Source organism: Phymastichus coffea, unplaced genomic scaffold (assembly GCF_024137745.1).
Source record: "Phymastichus coffea isolate CEN01 unplaced genomic scaffold, Cenicafe_Pcof_1.1 PCOF00001, whole genome shotgun sequence".
In the NCBI taxonomy this organism is placed as follows: Eukaryota; Metazoa; Arthropoda; class Insecta; order Hymenoptera; family Eulophidae; genus Phymastichus; species Phymastichus coffea.
In genome coordinates this window covers 495,756-516,043 of record NW_026706812.1, presented here as the reverse complement: position 1 = coordinate 516,043, position 20,288 = coordinate 495,756, and positions in this window count along the sequence as shown.

The window sequence follows — 20,288 nt, the reverse complement described above, 5'->3', positions numbered from 1 at the left end:
AACGCGCGTCGCCCAGCAAATGACCGCCTTGACTATGCACCGACTTAGCCTACTAAAAGAGAAAGTCGCCCGGCCAGGTATCGCTTGGACGATTTTCTATTTGAGTGATTTATGACCCCGACCGTAATTAGGGCAGGTAGCCGACGTGTGCACGCCTTGCTACCTACTGGACGCTTACAATTACGCACTGTGCCATACCGCTGAAGAGAGAGAGAGAGAGAGAGAGAGAGAGTGAGAGAGAAAGATTAGTTTGCGAGACTTGACCTTCAATAATGGAACGGGAGGCCTGGCTGCGCCCTGCGCACGATGTTGCTGGCCGTCGCTGTGGAACTCCTATCGGCTTCTCCGAGTAGCGTCCCGAGCAGATGCTGGAACAAGGCAGTGTTGCTCTATCCTCACGGTTCTCCTTGGCCCTTGGCGGTGTGTGCGTTCGGCAGGCCCTTTGTCCTCAACTGCACTTCAACTTTGCACCGCTGACCGTCTACCGTCTTAATGAAAACCTTCTGACTCTCTGACTGCTCGACTCACTACCGCCTGTCGCTCATTTTTTCCATGATCGACAGCTTCTTCCTCGTTCTTTTTTTCTCCCTACTTGATCTACTTATTAGGCGGCGCGCGACCAATGCGCTAATTGATTCGCGACGCGCGTCTGCCTAATCTTGCGTGGGGCACGCACTTCCCTAACTCTATCTCTTTCTTTCTAACACCTCTATACTCTGTCGTCAGCGTAACAGCTTCGAGCCGGCTTGCCCTCGCTCGGAAATTTCCGTCGGCTGAAACCATGCAGTAGGCGCATTCTTAAATGCGCCTTACGCTGGTCACCGTGCCTTGCCGAGAGAGAGGGGGAATTGGGGAAAATTCCGATGAGAACAAGCACAACGCTTGCTCTCGTCACCGTTGAATTGATATATGAATCTCGTCACTAATTTTGAAAAATGAATTGGTATAAGGTTGGTGAGCGTGGATCTCGTAATGAGCAAAGATTCATCGAAGACCATAGGTGACTGTATTTCTAGAATGTTCACTATTGTTTCGTTGAAAGCAGCAAAAAAAAATTAGGCAATTTATTTTCAACCAGGAACTACTCTTAACCCAACCCAAGACTTTTCAGGAACTTTATGTTTTGACGTGTTAAAGCTTTCGCTTTCCGTTAACGATTAATGACTGGAGTTCTCCGTATTGACATTTTCAATTTCCGTCGATGACTGATGGTGGGTTTGCATTCTTCAGTGCTTATGTAGCCACTACCACTCTTTAAATCGTAAACAATTCCCATCATACGCTTTTGAGGTGTAATCTGATGGTTATGTCTTTATCACAAAAATTAATTAAATTTCCGTCTTGATCGACGATGCGTAATTATAAATAATTGACAGACTTTTTTGTAACTGGATGATAAATCACATGAGAGGGGTTTTCAATAATTTTATATCCAGGCGGTACTGCTGGATAAAATTCGTGAATATCGTGAACAGTATTTCCGTTCAAGTAAGCGCCAGCGGTTATGTTACACTGAACTCTTATAGCGTTCACCTTGCGAATACTGACGGGAAGATCATAGTTTTGAGAAACGTTTTCCTCTAATATACTTTGTGAAAAAACCAACAATCGTCCAATAGAAGTCTGCTGACGAAAATTGATAGGTTCAGAACACTTGATTGTATAATGCAAGGTGTTGTCATTTGGTTTCAAACTTAATGTTATATTATTATCAGTAAGAAGACGTTGCACAGCTCTGCGAAGGAATTTATCAATGTCGTCGACCTTGAAGGTCCCGACAGGTATGTCGATAATATGATTTGTAAAGTAAAATTTATTATTATGTACGTCAATATTAGGTATCGAGTTGAACGTTAAGAACTCGACTAATCCCAACTTGTAATGTTTATGCTGTAATAGTTTAATTGATAGGAAATAGTGCGCTTACAACAGTGAAGAATTACCCGAGAGAGTCAGAGTCAACGAATCCTCCATAATTGTCCGAACATGACTACCGATATTTTCACATTGCCTTTACTTTTATACCCTCGCACAAAAACTGCAAACAAAGTTGGTTGTATACGCGAGAATTGAAATCATGATATTTTTTCGTATTATATTTGATCTCGATATCACCAAGATGCATCATTAAATCAATCGGTCACCTAAGATCTCCAAAGCTGTCAAAATTATGACGTCTTTTGCGATTTTCCGATAAGCCAGCCAGTGCGTTCTTATTTCTTCAACGCCATCAAAATTGACTATAGCTGATTCGTGAAAATGATGACTCATGAAGATTCCGTGAAAATTTGGTATATTCAAAATTTTTCATCAAGTTAGTGATTGTGAGGGCTCTATCCAGTAGATTTATTTTGACTTTTTTTTTGTCAAACCTGATCCCAGATAAGGTTTAAGATAAAGTCCATAGCCTTTTTTATAATGTTTGAGATACAAGCCTTTTCCCACAATAATGGCCTCTATCGTTTTGTTGTGTCTCATGTTCTCTTCCAATTACTGTTTTGCAGACTTCACATTGTTCACAGCTTTTGCGATTCCAGTGGCGCTGGTAGCTAGAGAACCAGTTGCATTCAAGCCTGTAAAAAGTGGTATGAGGGAGGGCAAAGCTTCACCCATCTTAGTTGATATTCGCAGAATTCGTGGAACGTTGATATTTTCTTTTCCACCAACTTTTTTTACGGTTGTACGAGCTTTTTTCAAAACAGAACCGATGACTTTGCCCGCACATTTACCCTTGGACCATTTGAATGTGACCGATTTGATCACGCTTTTCAAATTAACTAACTTTTTCGAATTCTTGCGTCCTTTCGTCTTCGTTTTCTTTTTTCCCTTCGCGAGATCCATACCAAACTTTGGTTTTAATTTCATGGCGTTAGATATAGCGTAAGCAGCTGCTTTCTCACCAAACTAGAATCCTTAGCGAAGACTCTATTGAACGCTTTTTCAGCTAAAACTTTGTATGTAATATTTCTAGCCTGTATATTTTCTCAGTTTTTCCAGTACGTTATATCGTGTTGCTTGCAAGCTGCGTCAAGAGGATTGATTTCTCTATCACCGTAAGCTAAACGTGTCTGTAACTGGTCTACAATATTTAGTCTAGAATATGGAGCTCAAATGGAAGTTTATTGATGATATCATTGACCAATCCTCGTCCTTTCTTTGCTCTTTGACGTTGACATATGATCATCATTCGATCAAACCCAATACACGACGAACGTTTGACACTATATAAACAGGTATATACGAGGGTCACTTGAACAGTCCGTGCAAAGTTAGAGAGATGGCGCTACTAGTGCGTATCAAGGCTATTTTCAGTTAGTGACATATCTTTTACATTCGTTTTAATCAAAGAAATCGAGTGGTTGTAAAAAAATGGACGAAAGAGAATTTCGTGTATTGATTAAACATTACTTTTTCAAAGGCAAAACGACTCAGGGGATTAAACAGAAGCTTGATAAACATTATGGTGATTGTGCACCTTCGATCAGAATGGTTTATAAAGTAGTTTCAAAATTTTCGGAGTGGCCATATCTGCACAAAAGACGCTGAAGGTTATGGCGACTGTCTTTTGGGATTCGCAAGGAATAACCTTCATCGACTATCTGGAAAAGGGTAAAATCATTACAGGCGAATATTATTCATCGTTATTAGATCGTTTGAAAACCGAGTTGCTAGAGAAACGTCCATGATTGGCCCACAAAAAAGTCCTCTTCCACCACGACTGTAACAAACGTCGAGCCACGGCGCGTAAGGAACGAGAAAATAAATCGTGCGCGCGAGAAAATAGGCCGTGATGACCGCCGGGCGTGTCGGACGGCAACTCAGCAGCTAGCGTTAAGCTAAGAACCCCGTAATAAAAAGAAGCGGGGATGTTTGGGGAAACCCGGAACGCGCGCGCGTCAGGATTCGGAAACGTGTCGGCCACATGTTGGGGCCCGGGAAAGGACCGTTCGAGCACGTCTGAAAGGGAAAGTAAAATATGGGCCCCCTTTCTTTTCTTTTTTATCTATTTTTAATTTCGCGTGGTTGTCTCTTCGCTGCGAGCTGTAGGGCGCAGTTTCGGGTATCAAAAAAAAAAAAAAAAAAAAAAAAAAAAATTGTACGCGGCGCCTTATGCGTGCAAGGCCTTACATCTGGATGACACGCGAGATTGGCGAAGGAGTGATCGGGGAAGCGAGGCCCCTGTTAAGCGAGAAACAAAAAGTTATATGGGGCCATCGATTCGCTTCGGTCTCGCTCGCGACTTGAGCTCGGGTGAAGGCAAAGTGTGTTTTCGTCGCCATGTTTGCTGATGTCAGCTCTCAGGAACTGATCCGAGAGGCTGCTAGACCCTACGGGAAGCAAGTGGCTTCCGAGTTCTCGCGGGTCGAAGAGAGAGACAGAAGAGGCCAGCCGGTTGGCCTCTGGTCGAAAGGCTGATGGGCGAGAGTGCGAGCGGGGGCGGGGACGGAGCGAGAGTGCGCGCGGCGCGTTAAGGCCCAATAGAAATAACTACGTGGAAAATTCGGCGAGGGAGGGATAGGGCCGGAAAGGCTGGAGAGGATGCGAGCGAGAAAAATAAAAAGAACGAGTCAGTCTGCGCTCGGCCGCTCTTTCGCCGAAACTAAGAGGGTCGCTGCCTCAATCACTCTTCGAGTCGCGAGCGTGCGCCTTACCTATTGTAATCTGTTGTTGGTGTGTACTTATTAATAAAAGAAAAACTTCCATAATCGCGCCTTCGACTATTTTTGATTCTCCTCACCCCTTACAATTTGGTGCCCCGGGTGAGGAAATACGAAAATCTTGAACGGAAATAGTGCGCAAGGCGGTATTCGAGTTCCCAACTGCAATTCTTCAGTGCTTCAATCGTCTATCTACGATGGCGCCGAGAAAGCGCCCTATGCCAGCAGAGGCGCCGAAAAGAAATACGAGGAGACGACGCGTGAATAATGATGACGAAGTCATCAGCGAAGCGCCACCGAACTCTACAGCTCCGCCTTGAAGGGCTTCGCAACCCAGAGCACGAGCCACAGCTGTGAGACCGCCAGCCCGACCACCAACAAAAGCGCCAAGGCGAGCACCCCGACAGCAGCGGGAGATGACACCACCGCCGAGTCCGCCCCTAACCGACCCACTCGAGCCGAACGTCAACATCATGGAACCAGCATCACCGGCAGCCGAGCAACCCAGAGATCATCTCAACAACGCAACCTACGGCAGTGATGCAAGAATCATCGGTAACGATATTGGAAGTAGTGTAGCGAATAATTCCGTGAATGCGAACATAAACCCGTTCGAAAATGCGATACTATTGTTAACCGGGACGTTGACTGACACGATGAATGCGATCCGCCAAGGCGCCGAGAGCGGACGCAACTCGCGTTTTACCGATCAGCTAGACGTAGATAAGAAACTACCGGAATTTTCGGGAAAGCTCCTGCAGTGGATTCACTTTGAAAAGACCTATACGGAAACAGCGGGCAACTTCAGCGACCGTCGTAATATCGGACGTTTAGAATGGTCAAGCGTTCGACCTAGTTAAAACATTGTTAGCAACGACTGATAACCTAAATGATGTGATGCGAGAATTAGCGAAGCACTTCGGGAATAAGTATTTGTTAGGAAAAGACATATTAAACAATCTGCACGCGCTACCTTGCTTGAGAGCAGAGAAAAACAAGCTAGCTTTGTTCGCGACGAAGTTGAAAAGCGGTATAGATGCGCTGAAACTACTAAATATGAGAGAATACTTAAACAGCGTTGATCTTCTATCCAGCGTAGTAAATAAGATTCCGGACGACTTAAAATCGACGTATTGTCGATCGAGCGCGGCCGCCGAAGACGGGCTGTCATACCTCGAACGATTAGCGACGTTTATGACCACTGAATCGGAAATGGCGATCCGTGCGGGAATATTTGACATCGAAATGGCAACCTCAAAGAGTAGCGAAAGCGCAACGAAGAGACAACCAAGGAGTGCGCGAGCGGGTTTAGTATGCGCGGCCATAAGCCAAGAGGCAATTGATAAGCTAGAAGATGCAGGGTTAAATGATAGATGCGAGCATTGCAGTAGAATGTACTATAAAATTAGCGATTGTCGGGACTTCAAAAAGGAAAGCACGAAGCGTAGGTGGGCGTTGGTTAAACTGAAAAAACTCTGCTTCAAATGTTTGAAAAGCGGACACGCGCGCCCACAATGTGATGCGAAAGTGTGTGAGACGTGCGGAAACCACCACCACACGCTGTTACATTTTGTTAGACGAAGGGATGGCCGGGATAATTGCGGTCGCGGAGAAGACCGGGACAACGCGAGTCGCGATCAACGGCAAAATCGAAGTATACGAGACGATCAACGAGAGCGTGGTAACTCGCGAACACGGGATAGAAAATCGAGTTCAAGAACAGATTGACTACCAGTGCGACGAGGTTTATTGCGTATCGCGCCGCTGAACGTAGAGGATCCTAACAGAAAGTTGATGACGTGTGCCTTATTAGACGGGGGATCGACGGTTACGCTGATCGACGCGAAGTTCGCACGCGAATTAGGTTTGAAAGGAAGAGTATTTGAAACATCGTTGCAAGGTTTGTACGGAGGCGAAAGTCGAATAAAGTGTGAAAGGACTAGCTTCGTCGTTAGCGGACCGTTCGGTAAAGAAGAGATCGAACACGCATTAATTGTCCCAAGATTAAACTTGCCGTCGCAATCGCTCGCGAAGGAACTTGTGCAGCGCGTTAAAGACCGCGAGAAGATAGAACTCTCTCCTTATCGAGACGCGCCCTTGCGTATTTTAATAGGACAGGATAACTGGCCGTTGATAACATGCAAAGAATCGAGGCAACTCGAGGAAAATGGCCTCGTAGTCTCGCGTACGCGTTTAGGTTGGTCTATTCACGGGTATATAGAGGAGCGACGAGACTCAGAGCTTAGCGCGCCCGCGTCGGCTACCTGTTTTGCGACAAGCGAGCGACAAAAACGAGCGGAGCTCGAGAGAATAATAAATCAGTATCTAGAGTTAGAAAACCTCGGGGTAGTCAAAACCACAACCGTAGACAAACACGAAAGGGCTCGAGCGATTCTAGAAGCGACTTCGCGAATGAAAGAGGATAGATGGGAGACGGGATTGCTGTGGAGGTCAGGAATGATGCCGGATTTAGACAGCAAGGCGACGGCTCTGAAACGCTTGTATTCGTTGGAAAGAAAACTGGATAAAAATCCGTTGTTCGCCGCGCGTTATTACAAGGAAATGGATCGGTTAATTGAGAATGGGTACGCCGTAAAGGTCTCGGAGGACGTGAAAAGACCAAGGGATATAATGTACATACCGCATTTCGGCGTCGTAAATATGAACAAATCCGAGAAAGTTCGTTTAGTTTTTGACGCGGCAGCGAAAACGGGGGGAGGTCGCTGAACGATTTGCTAGAAACGGGCCCAGATTTATTAGAATCGTTGATAGGGGTTCTGCTTCGATTCCGTCAGTTCCCGGTAGCTGTGAAAGCGGACATTCAAGATATGTACTTGCGAGTTAGCATGATCGAGCGCGATCGCGGGGCCCAACGATTTCTTTGGCGTGGCACGGATCGGAAACGCGAACCAGACATATGGGAGAACACAAGTTTATTTTTCGGGTCGGCTTCGTCACCCTGCAGTGCAATTTACGTAAAAAACAGGAACGCGGAGAGATTTTTAGATACCAAACCCGACGCCGTGAAGAGTATCATTCGAAACAGTTATATGGACGACTATCTAGCGTCCGGGAAAACCGTTGAAGAGATGAGAGAACGCGTTCGCGATGTAATAATGATAAACAAAGAAGCAAATTTTCACTTACATGGATGGGCATCGAACGACCCGAAAGTAGTTGCCGACGTAAGTGATGAAAACAGATTAGGGAGTCAAAAACTAGCAAGCTTGTGCGACAACGAAGATAGAGTTTTAGGACTATATTGGGATAGATCGCGCGATACGTTAAGCTTCAACGTCGGCCTGAGTAAGGTACGCGCCGAATTGCTTGAAGGGAGAGAGAAACCGACCAAACGCGAGTTTTTCAGTGTAGTGATGTCGGTGTACGATCCCCTAGGTATCATAGCTCCGTTTACGCTTCAAGCGAAGCTAATCATGCAGGATATTTGGCGTAGTGGCGTTGCTTGGGATTCACGGATCCGAGACGACGAGTTCAAAGCTTGGCTTGGGTGATTGAAAAACTTAGAGGAAATGAGGAACTGCGAGATACCGCGTTGCTACTTGTCGAAAAGGTCTAAATACGCGAAAGTGCAATTACATGTTTTTTATGACGCGAGCTTGCAAGCGTTCGCCGCGGCCGTATACTTGAGATCCGAAACACCCGACGGGTTAACGCACCTATCTCTCATCATGTCAAAGTCGCGAGTTGCACCGAAAAAACCTATGTCCGTCCCGCGGTTAGAGTTGCAAGCAGCGTTATTAGGAGTGCGGTTAGCGAAAACAATCGAGCAGGAATTAGAATTAGAAATCGAAAAACGAGTTTTTTGGTCTGATTCGACGACTGTGCTGCATTGGATCAGAGGTGAACCGCGCACCAAGCAAATGTTCGTCGCAAACCGACTCGGAGAGATTGTAGATATGACAAGGACGGAGGAGTGGCGATGGGTCCCAACTAAATCAAATCCAGCCGACGACGCGACGCGAAAATCGGAAAAATCAATGGGTTCCGGTGATCGATGGTTGGTAGGTTCCCGATTTTTTACTAAAAGCGGCCGATTCGTGGCCAACGGAAAGAGCGTTAAACAATTCCGAGGTACAAGAGATAAATGAGCTTGAATCGCGAAGGGAGTATGTAGGTACGAATTTTAGTAAAGACCCGGAAACAAGCGAGATTCCTGTGAGCATAACGATACTTGGCTGGGGAAGAATTCGTAAAACGATGGAACGCGTGAGAAAGTTCTTTTACGTATGGTATCGCAGAACGTTTGTAGAATCACCCGGGAACCGAACCTCGCGACGGCGAACAAGCGCAAAGATCAGCGCCGTACGCGCACAAGATGAATCGCCAGTGGAAAAGGCCGTCGAAGCGGAAGAAGCGTGGTATAGAGTAATTCAATTGGCATGTTTTCGGCAGGAAATCGAGGCGTTAAAAAGAGGGAAAGAGATAACTAAAGGGAGCAAGCTAATCGGAATAAAGCCATTCATAGACAAAAAAGGGCTGCTGCGAGCAAAAGGGCGCGTGTCAAAAATCGCGTCCGTACTATTTGAAAATCAACCGATAATCCTAGACGCGAGTCATTTTGCCACGAAATTGCTCATCGCAGAATTTCATCGTCGGTACAATCACACCAACAATGAAACGGTGATCAACGAACTGCGCCCACATTTTTACATCGTCGGAGTGCGAACGAGATTGCGATATCTCGCGAGAAATTGCGTGAGTTGTCGCTTGCGCCGGGCTAAACCATTAAATCCACCGATGGCCGACTTGCCCGCGAGTCGCGTAGCTTACGGTGAGCGCCCATTCACACATTGCGGGATCGACTACTTCGGCCCTATGTCTGTGAAGATTGGACGTCGGAGAGAAAAAAGGTGGGGCGTGCTCTTCACATGTATGTCAACGCGAGCGATACACGTGGAGATAGCACATACCTTGAGTGCAAGTTCGTCGATTATGGCAATTCAACGGTTAGCGGCTAGGCGAGGCTTCCCGCGTCGAATATATAGTGATAACGGCACAAACTTCGTTAGGGCAAATAAAGAACTGAAGGACGCGATCGCGGGTATCAACAAAGAGAAGCAGCAAAAATTCAGCGAACAGAATCGTTTTGTATGGCATTTCAATCCGCCCGACGCCGCGCATATGGGAAGGGTCTGGGAGCGACTAATTCGCTCTGTGAAAGTTGTTCTCAATCACGCGCTGAATGACCAGGCCCCGACGGAGGAGGATCTCGTTACACTCCTCGCGGAAATCGAACACATGGTCAACTCAAGGCCGTTGACTCATGTATCGGTCGACCCGGGAGACGAAGAAACCCTTACGCCAAATCACTTTCTGTTGGGGACGTCGTCCGGTCATTTAAAATTTGAGAAGTATGAGGCTCAAATTTTCGATCCGCGAAAAACCTATGAAATAGCTCAGCAACTAGCGAACGGTGTTGGAAGAGATGGTTACCAGAGTACTTGCCAACTCTATTGCCGCGACAGAAATGGAATTCGGACGTTCCGACCCTGAAAATCGACGACATCGTGTTAATATCCGATTACCAAGCGCCTCGAAATACGTGGAAAAAGGGCAAGGTCATAGAGATACTCCCGAACAAATCTGACGGCGTAACTAGAGTAGTGAAAGTGCGCACTGGTACTAAAACATTCATTCGCCCCGTGAATCGTTTAGTGAAGATATTTAGCCCCGCGGATGGAATCTAAAATTAAATGAATTCTTAGATTGGGGGGAGGTTGTAACAAACGTCGAGCCACGGCGCGTAAGGAACGAGAAAATAAATCGTGCGCGCGAGAAAAGAGGCCGTGATGACCGCCGGGCGTGTCGGACGGCAACTCAGCAGCTAGCGTTAAGCTAAGAACCCCGTAATAAAAAGAAGCGGGGATGTTTGGGGAAACCTGGAACGCGCGCGTGTCAGGATTCGGAAACGTGTCGGCCACATGTTTGGGCCCGGGAAAGGACCGTTCGAGCACGTCCGAAAGGGAAAGTAAAATATGGGCCCCCTTTCTTTTCTTTTTTATGTATTTTTAATTTCGCGTGGTTGTCTCTTCGCTGCAAGCTGTAGGGCGCAGTTTCGGGTATAAAAAAAAAAAAAAAAAAAAAAAATTGTACGCGGCGCCTTATGCGTGCAAGGCCTTACATCTGGATGACAGGCGAGATTGGCGAAAGAGTGATCGGGGAAGCGAGGCCCCTTTTAAGCGAGAAACAAAAAGTTATATGGGGCCATCGATTCGCTTCGGTCTCGCTCGCGACTTGAGCTCGGGCGAAGGCAAAGTGTGTTTTCGTCGCCATGTTTGCTGATGTCAGCTCTCAGGAACTGATCCGAGACGCTGCTAGACCCTACGGGAAGCAAGTGGCTTCCGAATTCTCGCGGGTCGAAGAGAGAGACAGAAGAGGCCAGCCGGTTGGCCTCTGGTCGAAAGGCTGATGGGCGAGAATGCGAGCGGGGGCGGGGACGGAGCGAAAGTGCGCGCGGCGCGTTAAGGCCTAATAGTAATAACTACGCGGAAAATTCGGCGAGGGAGGGGTAGGGCCGGAAAGGCTCGAGAGGATGCGAGCGAGAAAAATAAAAAGAACGAGTTAGTCTGCGCTCGGCCGCTCTTTCGCCGAAACTAAGAGGGTCGCTGCCTCAATCACTCTTCGAGTCGCGAGCGTGCGCCTTACCTATTGTAATCTGTTGTTGGTGTGTACTTATTAATAAAAGAAAAACTTCCATAATCGCGCCTTCGACTATTTTTGATTCTCCTCACCCCTTACAACGACAATACGCCAGCTCACGCCTTAGCAGTTGTGGCCGCAAAACTGATGGAGATAGGGTTCCATTTCGTTTCACATCCCCTCTATTCTCCAGACTTGGCTCCGTCGGACTACTATTTGTTCCCTAATATGAAAAAATGGCTGGCGCATTGTCGTCATTAAGTACTTGTAAGTAATAATGATTTTAAATACGACGTTATAGAAGTTATTTGATAATGTATAAATATACGAGGTGTGATCATAAAGTAAGGTGAATTTTGAAATTTAGCGGGCTACGTCCTTCGATCTTCGACTTTTTTATTTGGTTATGTCGGTACACTCGTCTAGAACATACGTTCCAAATTTCAGCTTTGTAGTATGTTTGGTTTGTTTGTGAGAGGCATCAAGGTTCGAAGTGTTTTGCGTGCTCCATGATTTGCTGCTGTCTAAAAACATGGATCAAAGAGTTTGCATTAAATTTTGTGTGAAAAATGAAATCAAATGTTCCAAAACACTTGAAATGCTGAAAGTGGCATACGGTGATTCTACTTTAAGCCAAAATAATGTTTACAAGTGGTATAAACTCTTCCAAGAAGGCCGAGAAGACACCGACGACGAACCTCGTTCTGGACGCCCCAGCACATCAACAACTGATGAGAATGTTGAAGAAGTGAAGAAAATAGTGTTGGGAAATCGTTGAATTACCATTAGAGAAATTGCTGATGATATTGGCATCTCATTTGGTTCGTGCCAATCAATTTTGACGAGTGTTTTAGACATGAGACGTGTGTCAGCGAAGTTTGTTCCGAAATTGCTCAATTTCGACCAAAAGAAACGTCGCATGAGCATCGCCCAAGAGCTACTGAATGACGTCAACGATGATCCAGATTTACTCAACAGGGTTATAACAGGTGACGAAACATGGGTATACGGTTATGACGTCGAGACTAAGACTCAATCGTCCCAGTGGAGGCATTCTGGATCACCAAGACCAAAAAAAGCACGCCAAGTTCGATCAAATGTAAAGGTTTTGCTTACAGTTTTCTTTGACTGCAGGGGCGTGGTGCATCATGAGTTCTTGTCACAGGGTAGAACAGTAAATAAGGAATATTACCTGCAAGTTATGCGCAATTTGTGCGAAGCAATCCGCCAGAATCGTTCGAATTTGTGGAAAAATAAAAATTGGCTTTTGCACCATGATAACGCCCCTGCTCACACATCGTTGCTTGTGCGCGAATTTTTGGCTAAAACCAACACAGTAACTATGCCACAGGCACCGTATTCCCCAGATCTGGCCCCCTGTGACTTCTTCTTGTTCCTAAAACTGAAGAGGCCCATGAAAGGACGACGTTTTGCCACGATTGAGGAGATAAAGACGGCATCGAAGGATGAACTAAACAAGATCACAAAAAATGATTTTTTGAAATGCTTTGAGGATTAGAAAAAGCGTTGGCACAAGTGCATTATATCCGAGGGGGATTACTTTGAAGGAGATAAAATAAAAATTGATGAATAAATAAATATTTTTTGAGAAAAATAAAAATTCACCTTACTTTTTGATCACACCTCGTATAATTGTAATGCGGTACATTACAAAGCTTTGCCTGAGAATGTTGCATTATTTGCAACACCTCAGGAAAGCCACCCCCGTCCCTTGCCGTCCCGTAACCAGACGTATAATTATAATCTATGCGCGCCCTAATTCAAACAATAAATTTTTTCCATATCCGTCTACCCAAACTTGAGAAAACGACGTAACAAGTTGGAAAACGCAATCTCTATGGATGAATTAAAAGATGGAACGTACGAGGAGTAAAAAGAGAGCGCACGCACACATACACTCCCGACCACGTGTTGCCAGCTATAACGAAAAACATCAAAACTTGACTGGTAAGTCCAGTGGAAATGCATGATAACGGTATGTGCAGATCCGTTACACTTCCCAACACTGACACAAACACTCTGGAGATTCTAGCACACTTGGGGGGAACAGAAAATCGTCGATGAAGCGGCAGCCGGCAGTCAGCTGTGTCAGACTGCTGCGCACCATCGGCGACATTTTGAGCTCCACACACACTGATACTACCGCCGATCACTGATCACCCCCGGAAACATACACACACCATACCCGGACACACAAAAGTATCACACAACCGACGGGTAGCATTCCAGGAGGCGCTACAGAGACCGGCAGCGAGCACGAGGTTGACACGCGGGAGCAAAGGCGGCCATCTTGAAGAGCGAGACAGACTAAATGAGAGCGAGCGAGACAGACCATATGAAGCGACCGAAGTAAAATAAATATTATACAGATTCAAATGTAAATGTGATGATAAGGGCCCTACTAAAATAAGACCGAGTTACAATTATATTATTACTACAAATAATTTAGCGATGCAATTTATACATATAACATATTAAAATATAAAATTAGAAATACTTGTATGCGGCCGTTATAACCCTTTTAAATGTATTAATAAGTGACAAGCCATCTGACAAATTAAATTAGTAACTTGATTGATGAAATTCGAAATTCTGACGAAGCTCGCTCGTGACGTCACGACCAATAAGCGAATTAGAATAAAATTTGATTTCCGTCCGCATCGAAAAATAACTAAGAGTAGTGGTAGATCTTTCTCATCAATCAATGTTAGCCGATTTAGTGGGGGGGGGGGGAGAGAGGGTAAATAGCGAAGAAAGTAGGACATAAAATGAAGGCGTTGTACTTTGCTACTTTACATATCGACCAATGACTAAATATTCGGAGGGCGCTACCTATATCTGAATTAGCATAACGGCCATTAATAGGATTTCTTCTCGTAAAAAGGAGAGAAAATAAAAATCTTAGACCGCGAAAATCTGTTTCTCGTCCATTTTGCCACTGATCGCTAGATTAGAAGGAACAATTGCGTCAGATTCGCTGCCGTAGTTTCGCTTGTCGAGTTCTTCAGCCGAAATCTGTAAGTAGGCAAAGTGCCGCTCACTAAAATTAATTTTGAAGTGCGGTGCGTGGTTTTTCTCGGGCGTCGTGATGCGTGGATCCGCCGGCACCGGGAATTTAGTGCTCTGATCGAGTCGCGCTGACCATTCGCTATTTTTCCGAATTTGTTGGAAGTGCTAGGATCAAAACAAAAAGGAATTCAGTGTTCCAACCAAGTCGCGCTGACCATTCGCCAATTTTTCTGAATTGTCGTGAGTGAGGATCAAATAGAAATGGAATTTAGATAGTGAAATACAAAATTACGGTTACGAATTCAAGGATCGAGAGTGTTAGACCGTCGTAGATTTAATCCGCCGGAACGTGTGAATCTGTTTCGCCGCGCATTGAGTGGCGTTAAGTCGTGCTGACTATCTACTATTCAGACTGTAATTGTATTTGTATTTTAGAATAAAGGAAAGTCAAGTGTGATCGATTTTCATAATTTTATATCTCGTTACCTTCCCTTCCCTGCATGTTGATATTATTTTCAGCCGCAGACCAGTTAATAACAAGAAGTCATTATTCGCCATTTTCGGTTCCGACATTAGATAACTTACCCGCGAAATCGAACGAATCTCCGACTTGTCATAGCTTGAGCTGCCGGCACTTCGAGGACACGAGAAGACAAATAAGTTGACAACTGTTGGATACCATGGGCATGATACCAGGGAAATCGCTGTATCAACGTCTACCTGCCCACTCTGCGCAGTCGCACCTTGGGTGAACAGAGATACGCCGCGATACTCTGACCCTACCTCCGACGATCGTCCTAATTTAGGTAGGGCGGTCTGGCGCCCTTATAATTAGTCGGAGAAAAAAGGCCAATTAGGCCTTGTGGTGGAACTACTTCGAGTGCGCGGCTGAGATCCCCCGAAATTCCCCCGCCACAATATATTTTTTAATTTAAAATTATAACGTGGATAAATCACTCGTTATGTCTCTCTTTCTCAGACGACGATATTTACTTATGTACATTATTCATTATTCATATATTCATTATTACATATATTCATTATTCATATATTCATTATTACATATATTCATTATTTTCATAATGAATATATACTATATTCATTATTTGGTATAATTCTAACTTTTGTACCATGCTTAGCAGTAGCAGCTGCAGTGGGCAATAGAATACAAGGTAAGAAAGAGAGAGAATATAAACAACACAACGCGAAGCAGCAAGAGAGAGAATAGACTCGCGTAAGCTTAAACTGAGTATATGCTCATGTGCGAGAGAGGGAATGAGGAGAAACTGTCGCGCTATATGAACTGATATATGTTCGGCAGAGAAGGAGAGAGAGTGGAGAGCTTTTCCGCGGGACTAGCTTGTTGATCGTGTCCGAACGCGCATGTGTTCTCGCCGGCCGGCTTTCATATTGTAATTCGACAATTCTTTTCCAATCTTAACTTGGCCTTGAGGCATCTCGAAAAAGAGACAATTGATGGCAAATCGTGCATCAAGAGTGCTGTGTGAGAGAGTGCGTTGAATTGAGTGAATGCAAGGCCGTCGCCAGGTTCGCTGTGTTCGAGAGCCAAGCAGGGTTCATCCGAGGCTCAGTCGTTCTTTGTAAGTACCTTCTCGTATCTACTGTCTCTCTCTCTCGCTAGCTTGTTACTCTCTCTCTTTATCGCTGCGCTGCACTCCTTGTAAACTCTTATGTTATGTAAACATCATTTTATCATAAGATAAACTATAAATAAATTATTATATAAATAATTTATTATATAAATGTGCCTTCTTCTTATTTACACCTGACTCTACTGCCTCTCACGTTCCCCCGTCAATATATTAATACGAAGATGAGCTGCTTGATCCACGACGCTCTCGCGGGCCTTAAGGCATAACTCGTGCGGCTACTGCACGCCCGCAACGAGCTGCATATTATATCCTTCGTTCTCTCGCGAAATAACGCGGGCAAGTAACAACCCCGTTATAAAATATATCCTTATTTTTTAGAATACCATAAATTATTATGAAAAATGATTGCAGAGATAAACATCGTCTTATTGCAGAAATAAGTTTTGCATTTCAGATATGAAAATTGTGAAACAAGATATTCTCAGCAGCTGAATTTCAGCATGTACAAGTCATGTCGAAGCTATTGATATTAGATAATTGCATTTGAAAATTTTATATAAAAGTACATATTACATTTCTAAAACAATATTTGGAATATTTTATCGTGCAACCCCCATTTGCATTAGATTAAGTTTCGTTATTAATTTCCATAACGATAAACCCGACGAAGTAGTCTTATGACATTTATTTGATGCTTATGGTGACGACAAATAATGAAGGCCTGATTATGTGACTTACAACCATATTTTTTGAAATCCAACATAATAATAGTTATATTTACTAACTATATGATTATTTATATTGTTAGTAAATATAACTATTATTATGTTGGATTTCAAAAAATATGGTTATTTTTACAGGTGGGTTTATACCTTTATAAAAATGATTTCACATTATTCTCCGGTTTACCGAAAGTTTAGACTAACAATTATATTTTCGATTTATACCTCCTAGTATTTTTTGCCAATCCATATAGAACAAATAATGAGCATAATTATTCAAATATCATTTTTTCTGTAAAAAATTGAATAGATTGATATTGAAAATATTTGTATGTTGGACTACAGAAAATTATATTATGTTCCGAGGAAATAATACTGATTATACAGAGCTTTGGGCAGGAATAACATTTACAACTATCGTAAAATTAATTTTTACAAATCAAAGCTGATGCAGTTAGTTAGGAATATTTCGAAATAGGTATTGTATGCAGAGATTGTATAATGTCTAGTCGCCAGCTAGTTTTTAACTTTCTTGAAAAACGTGTGGGGGTATATAAGGGGAAAATAATTCATTGAAGGTACTAAGGTTTCAACCAATTATTACGCTGTAAAAATAGAAAACTATGTTTATAAAAATAGTATGATTATGAATATTTCAAATTTATGAAATAAAATAAGAAAATAAAATCATTGTTTACATAACATTAACATTATAATAAAACAATATTACAATAACAAAAAACATTATATTATAATAAAACAATAATACAATAACAAAAAACATTATATTATAATAAAACAATAATACAATAACAAAAAACATTATATTATGTTTTTTGTTATAGTAATATTGTTTTATTATAACGTTAATGTTAAATACAAGGATAGGTCAATGAATAAAAGTCAGATGTTTAATCGTAATCTCCGTCGAGTGTTAATCATTTATTGAAAAAGGAAAAGATGATCGTTGTAATCGTAAAAGAAAGAAAGTCACACGACTAGCTAAGGCGTTGATGTATCTCGAGCGGCAGGAGAGAACTGAGCGCCTCCGTCGGCGTGCTTGCCGCGAAGCATCGTAGAAGGGAGAAGGGGAAGATAGGCTGGACAGTGCCTTGCGCCGAGAACAGAATGCGCCATCTTGCTGCTAACACTCCCTCCTGGCGCACTTGTCCTTGAGTTTTACTTGTCCCAGTCCTCCTCCTCCTCTTCCTTTTCAGGCTCCTGATTTTCTACCGTATCGATTACTTCTGTAATTTCAATTCTCTCTGTCACTTCCGTGACATCTAAACCTATTCTCCAGTCAGGAACACTCGTTCTGTGTGGTTTGAAGCTGTTTTCATATCGTGTATCTTCCCTGGGATAGGGATCGTTGTGTTGTTTATGATGACCGAATTGCTTCCTTCGTTCATCAAAACCTTTCTTCATCTCGAGTCGTTCCACCTCTGTAAATAATTGTTATTCATTCGTCAACTTTCGTTATTTCGTTCGCTTCGTTAGTCTATTCTTTATTGCATGTTTAATATCGCTTTTGTTTGTTCTTCGTGTATCGTAAACGTCAGCGGTTTCGTGAATATATCCGCTAGTTGTTGTTTTGAAGCTATCCACTTCAGACTGATTATTTCCCTCAATAAGCACTCTTTTACGTAGTGTTCGCGTATTTCTGTGAGGTGTCTCAATCGCATTCCTCCTTGTATTTGTGCACTCGCAATAGCTGCATTGTTATCGCAGTGTAATATCGCGGGATATATCGGTTCGTTAGTGAGTTTCTCGAGTGATTTCGCTATCGATATGAGTTCAACACAAGCTTCGCTCATTGCAATATACTCAGCCTGACATGTTGACAATGACACGTACGCTTGTTTTCGCGTTCGCCAAGACATCGTGTCTCCGTACATTTTAATTAAGTATCCGCATGTCGTTATCGATCCTTTACAGTCTGCTAAACTGGCGTCCGAATAAACTTGCATATTGTCTGTTTCACCTCTATACGTTAAAGTGTAGTCGTTAGTTTTATTTAAATATCCGAAAACGCGTTCTACAAGTTTCCATTCTGTGTCTGTCGGATTGAGCTGATGACGACTTAATACGTTTACTGTATATGACAAGTCCGGTCTAGTTGCGTTCGCGAGATATAAAAGTGAACCAATTACTTCGCGATATTTGCTCGGATCAATTACGTGTTCATTTCGCGACTCTGCTTCTCGTTCTCGTCTTTCTCTATTTAAGACTTGACTCGACACCATGGGAGTTCGTTTAGGGTGTATTTCCGTATACTCGAATTTTCTTATAATTTTCTCTATGAATTTAGTTTGATGTAATTTCAACGTTCTTTCGCGTTCGTTTCTTTCGATCGCGATACCAAGATATTCTTTCGGTTCTCCTAAATCTTTCATGTTAAATCGAGCTTGCTGTTTTTGTCTTATTTCGTTCATTTTCTTCTCGTCATTTCCTACCATGAGTACGTCGTCTACATATATTATGATTATAATCATTACTTCGTCTTTAATAAATATAAACATACACGGGTCAGAATCCTCTACTCTGAAGCCTAACTTAATTAATTCTTCTGTGATGGTTTCGTACCACCTTTTCGGACTAGTTTTCAAACCATATAATGATTTTTCTAATTTTAACACGAGTTTTCGTTTTTCGTCTGCCGTGTATGGCATCCCTTCGGGTATTTCCATATATATTTCGTCATGTATTCTACTGTTTAGAAACGCGGTTTTTACATCTAATTGAACCATTTTGAATTTATGTTTATTCGCGAATGCAAGTATTGTTCTAATTAGTGGCAATCGCGATACCGGTGCATAAGTTTCGCGTAAATTGTAAAAATTACTGTCTTTAAATCCGCGTACAACTATTCTCGCTTTTCTTACATTATCCGTTTTAGTTTTAAAAATCCAACGTGAATCTAATATGTTCGGTTTCCGACCGTTACTGTCCAAATTTGGTCTAGACACTACTCTATACACTTCGTTTTCATTCAGTGATTCTAATTCTTCGTCTACTGCTCTTTTCCATTCGAGTCTGTCAGTAAATTTCATTGCTTGTCTATACGTTGTCGGATCTTTGTTAATTTTGGCTAACAGTGTGTAGTAAGTTTCGTCACAGTTTTCGTCATTGTTACAATCGCTCAAGATCAGCATTGCTGTGTTAGTCTTTTTAGGTCTACCTCGTTTTCGTTTTTCCGTCTTTTCTGGTACTACTCCCTCCGTTTCCGACATCTCTTGTTCGTTATTTAACTCACGCGTTTCTCCCTCCGTTTCTAAATTTTCTTTTCCGTCGAATTTCAATTCCTCGTATTGTTCGTTTGATTTTCTATATACTTTCCCGAAAGTTATTCTTTCGGCAAATCTAATATTTCTACTTTCGTACATTTTCTTATTAATAGGATCGTATAGTATATATCCGGTGCGTATGTAACCAACGTGTACAACTTTAATCGTTCGCTTATCGAATTTACTCGATGGATTCTTTGTGATATAAGCTATACAACCGAATCTTTTAATTTGATTTATATCTATGTTACAGTTTGGAGCGAATAGTTTAATTGGAGCTCGAAAGTCTAAAGTTCGATGCGGTGTAATGTTATACACATA